Source organism: Tupaia chinensis, unplaced genomic scaffold, assembly GCF_000334495.1.
Source record: "Tupaia chinensis unplaced genomic scaffold, TupChi_1.0 Scaffold145304_1, whole genome shotgun sequence".
NCBI lineage: Eukaryota > Metazoa > Chordata > Mammalia > Scandentia > Tupaiidae > Tupaia > Tupaia belangeri.
In genome coordinates, this window is record NW_006205165.1 from 474159 (window position 1) to 479206 (window position 5048).

General features: G+C 45.7%; 1 pseudogene; it reads left to right on the top strand.

Moving 5' to 3' along the window:
• The first annotated feature begins 1357 nt into the window (after positions 1–1357).
• Positions 1358–5048, top strand: part of LOC102493257 (mitochondrial import receptor subunit TOM5 homolog pseudogene) — a 23673-nt pseudogene continuing 19982 nt past the window's right edge.

Consider the following 5048-nt stretch of genomic DNA (forward strand, 5'->3'; position numbering starts at 1 on the left):
GTGACCATCCCCCCTGGGGGGTGATTTCTCGCATTCTGTCTCTCTGTCTCTGTCTTTCCGGCAAGCACACATGCCCTATAGCAAAAAACTCTCCCCCAACAACAACAACAAAAAAGAGATCAGGACCTCAAAAACCTGAGATTTTACAACCTGCACCTCAACTCCCCCATCCTGTAACAACAGTCCTTACAGACAACACACTCTCTACAAGCTCCCTTTGAACAACACGAAGCTTACAGTGATATACCGTTTCTCCTCAATATGACAGCCAGTCGTTCTACAAGCTGCTTCTCTCTTGTCATATAAAGTCAGCTTCTCAGGGAACCAGCAGATGGCATAATGGTTACGTCACTGGACTCCCACGTAGTTGACTGTGGTTCAAGTCCCAGACCCGATGGCTTAGAACTCATGCCAGGCACATGTACAGGCATGTGCAAGATCCCAAGAGGAGACAGGACTAGACTGTGGTGTGGCCATAGCCCCTAGGGGGGTGATTTCTCAGTTTCTGTCTCTGTCTCTCTGGCGAGGGCATGCGCCCTATAGCAAAAACCTCTTTTAAAAAAATCAGCTTCTCAGAGACTGAACAGATTAAAAAAATCTCGCCTCAGTTTTCAATTGGCAACCCATTTTCCAAGACCCACTCCCTGCCTGGGAGCACTAATCTTTCTTCCCTCTCCTAACAAACTCTCTACTTCACTACTCATTCTCTGTGTCTGTGTTTCTAATTCTTCGTGAGCATGAGACAAAGAATTGGGTTCACTGCTGTTCCTGCATGTGGGTGTTGGGCCCATGCACCCCAACTTTCTGCATTATGACTTTTCTGCATCACTAGTTTATATTAATTAACTGAACAGAGAGTGCACCTTTCAAGCAAATGCGTTAAATGGTAGGCCTGCGGGTTGGATTGAACTCTCACACAGCATCTGGAGTACACAAAGCTATTTGTCAATTTTTTTAAATTTAGATGGGGCACAATCTCTCCAATTGACCTAGCTCCCCACCACTCCCCGCCGCATTAAGCCCAACCAGCTTTATTCTCTCATATTACCTGCCGGGCCTCTGAAAGCATTTGAGTTCAGGATCCCTGTATTAGGTGTGGTCGCAGGCTGGGCTCTCTGCGAAGCACACACTCTGAGATGGCGTTGACCGTGCAGGATACTTACTTGGGAATGTCCCCTGGGTTGGCACCTGTGTGAGAGAAGAGGAGACAAGAGTGGCAATGTGGGCCAAGTCATTGCTCAACTGGTGTGTTCTGGTGCTCAAGTGACCTGTCAATTGTCCTGTGCTGGGATGAAGGGCAGGCATGTCTTGTCACATATGCAAATAGCTCCTATCAGGCACCTACAAGGGGCCGAGCATGGCGTGCTCCTCTAGCTACTTCTTTTATGCTCTGGATCAACAAATATGTGATGAGCTCCCCTGTGTGCTGATGTGCGGGTAGGGCTTGGGTGCTGAGGGTAGATAGTGTTGGTTGCAGACACCCACCTGTTCTCCTAGAGCTTACCTTCTCATGAGGCCACTGCAGAGACCAGCTCATGTGACAACTCTGGGACCCGGACCCACAGGTCCCCTGTTCCTGTTATTGAGGAGTCAGCAGCCTGACTATGCCCACTTCTGCTCATCTCTCATCTCACAGCATTTACTCCACTGGGCTCAAAGTTTCTGCTCTGCTACCCAACCTCCCACTGCTCCTCTCCCCTCCATCCTTTTCCTTCCTCTTTTCTAAGTTTACTTATTCCTTTCATAAGTGAGAGAGAGAGAGAGAGAGAGGGAGGGAGGGACAGCGCCCCCAATAGGGTCTTGATGTTGAAATCCACTCACAGCCTTAGCCAGCCCTGGATCATAGGCACACACACGCCCAGTGTATTCAGGGAGGTCCCCAGAACCCTCCAACGTGGGTCAGCTTCACAGAGCATCACATTTTACTGCCGCGCACTCCCCGGGTCCACATCACTGCATCCTCTTCAACAGTGCCTATTGGAACACCAATTCCAGAGATTCGTAAATAACCTCACTACCTGAACAGAAAGCTCCCAACCCCTTCCTTACCTGATACCTGACTGTCTCCTGAGAACCTCACTTCTCCTAGAGGCTTCTTCTCAGAGACCCCTTTGCTCCCTAGGTATTGCCATATCTGGAGGTAGAATAAGCCTCTTCCTTGCTCCCCACTGCATTTTACAGCCCATGACTGCTGCACCTCTAGGCATTCCCCTGCCTCAGTATTTCTTTCCTCCCCACCAAGTCTTGCCAAAATCAAGGTCACTTCAGAATGCATGTGGAAGACCTATTCCACATCCCCAGACTCTCATTTCCTTGGCCTGCTCACCCCTGATGACCTCCTTTGCTACTCCAGTCACCCACACTCAGGATCCCTAGTGGACCTTGTTATGACCCAGAACTGCAGTAGTACTAAAATCTGAATTTCAATCGCCCACAACCTCACATCTTCGTAACTCCCTCATTCATTTACCTCATCACACCATTAACCTTCATTAAGACTTGCAGGCTAGCGGGTGGCATGGTGGCTAAGTGCTGGGTCTGACATCACTGACTCCATGATCCAAGTACTAGACCTGGCCACTTGCAAATCATACTGGGCACCACATGCATGTGTGCTCAAAATCCTGAGAGGAGAGTGGAGAAAAAGTGACTGCAGCATGGCCATCCCCCCAGAGGTGAGTTCTTACTTTCCCTGTCTCTCTCTAGTGAGCACATGCACTCTATGGCAAAAACCTAAAAACAAACAAACAAATAAACAAGAAAGACTTTTTTGGGGGCTGGCAAGTGGCATGGTAGTTAAGGCACTGGGCTTCCACATGGCTGACCACGGTTCGAGTCCCGGACCTGGCAGCTTGCTTTTTCACTTTCCTCCTTTTTCTGTCTCTGTCTTCCTCTGGTCAAATTTAAAAATACTAATAAAAAAATTAAAAATAATAATAATAACAACTAAATAATTTTTTAAAAAAGACTTGTATGGGCTCTTCACAGAAGAAGAAGAAATCCAAATATCCAATCAGCATGAAAAGGTGCTTATCCTAATTTAGTGTCAGAAATGAGTGAAGGAAATGAGACATAAAGAAGGGGCATGAGGAAACTTCTGGAGATGATTGATAGGTTTATTACTTTTCTTTTTATTTTTTAAAGAATTATTTATTTCATTTTATTTATCATTATCATTATTTTTAAAGAATTATTTTATTTAACTTTATTTATTTATTTATTTTAATTTGACCAGAGAGGGATAGAGCAAGAGAGAAAGTAAGAAAGCAAGCCACCAGTTCCGGGACTTGATTCGCAATCAGCCGTGTGGGAGTCCAGTGCCCTTAATCACCATGCCACCTGCCAGCCTCAATTATCATTATTTTTTAATTCACCAAAGAGGGACACACAGAGAGAGAGAGAGAGAGAGAGAGAGAGAGAGAGAGAACGTATGAAAGCAAGAAAGCAACCCACCAGGTCCGGAATTCAAACCATGGTGGGCCATGTGGGAGTCTAACGTCAACCACCACACCACCTGCCATCCTTTCATTACTTTTTAGCACCATAATTCGATCAAGTTTTTTTTTTAACCTTCTAATCTCATCACACCTGGATCTTAACACATGAATTTTTTTAAAAAATTTTTAGAGTTTTTTTTGCTATAGGGCGCGTGCGTTCGTCAGAAAGTCAGAGAGAGACAGAGAGACAGAAAGTGAGAAATCAACCCCCCAGGGGAAATAGCCATGCTGCAATCCCTTCTCCTCCATTCTCCTCTCGGGATCTTGGGCATGCACGCACACGAATGCGGCATGAGTTTTAAGCCACCGGGTCCAGAACTCGAACCGTGGTCAACTACATGGGAGTCCAGCAATATAGCCATTATGCCAACTGCTGGTCCCTCAACACATGAATTTTGGAGGGACATACAAACCATAACAACACCTTAGAAAAAATATGTACATAGCTTTAGTGAAAGGTACATAGAAGGTTTTATTAGCATTGTACATAACAACCCAAACTGGAAACAACCCAACAGCTAATGAAGAGCAGAATGGATAAATTATGAAATACTATGCAGAAGTGACAACTATAGCTGCACATAGCATTTACGTATTATGGAGATACAAACTTGAGCAAAAGAAACAAGACACAAAGAAAAAGTGTAGGGGCCAGTCTGTGGCTTGGTTATTAAGGGGGCTAGATCCCACATGGCTGACTGTGCAGTTTGAGTCCTGGACCCAGTGGCTTGAACAACACTCTATACATGTGTGTTTGCATTCCCAAAAACCTGAGAGAGAGAAATGGAGAAGCGATTGCAGCATTACCATTCCCCGGTGGGGGGAGGAGGCCATTTTCTCTCTCCTCTCTTTTTCCATCTCTCTTCAGTGAACACACATGCCCTCTGGCAAAAACTTTTTTAAAATACATACAGTGTGGGGAACCAGCAGTTAGCGTAATGGCTATGTCGCTGGACTCCCACGTAGTCGACCGCGGTTCACGTCCCGGACCCGGTGGCTTAAAACTCAAGCCGGGCGCGTGTGCGTGCGTGCCCAAGATCCTGAGAGGAGAATGGAGGAGAAGGGATTGCGGCGTGACCATCCCCCCCTGGGGGGTGATTTCTCACTTTCTGTCTCTATGTCTCTCTCTGTCTGTCTGGCGAGCGCACGCACCCTATAGTGAAAACCTCTCAAAAAAAAAATACATACAGTGTGATCCCATTTATATAAAGTTGAAATTCAAGCAAAACCAGATTACTATTAGGGAATCATACATATATAATAAAACTAAAAAGAAAAGCAAGTGAATTGTTATGAAAGTTAAGAGTGGCCCAGCCACAGTGGTGCAGGCAGTATGGTACCAATGGGCAATAGTGCTACCATATGGGAAGTCCTGGGTTTGGATCTCAGGTTGACCTGAACACACCAGGTGCATGCATAAGAATGCCTTAGCTGGCTAGAAATCTAGAGGGAAGATTGTGGTGTGTTGAGATTGTGTCAAGGGTATCCCTTTCTTTCTCTCTTTATCTCTCATTATAAAATATAAGTTATGAAAAAAGTTAGGAGAGAATT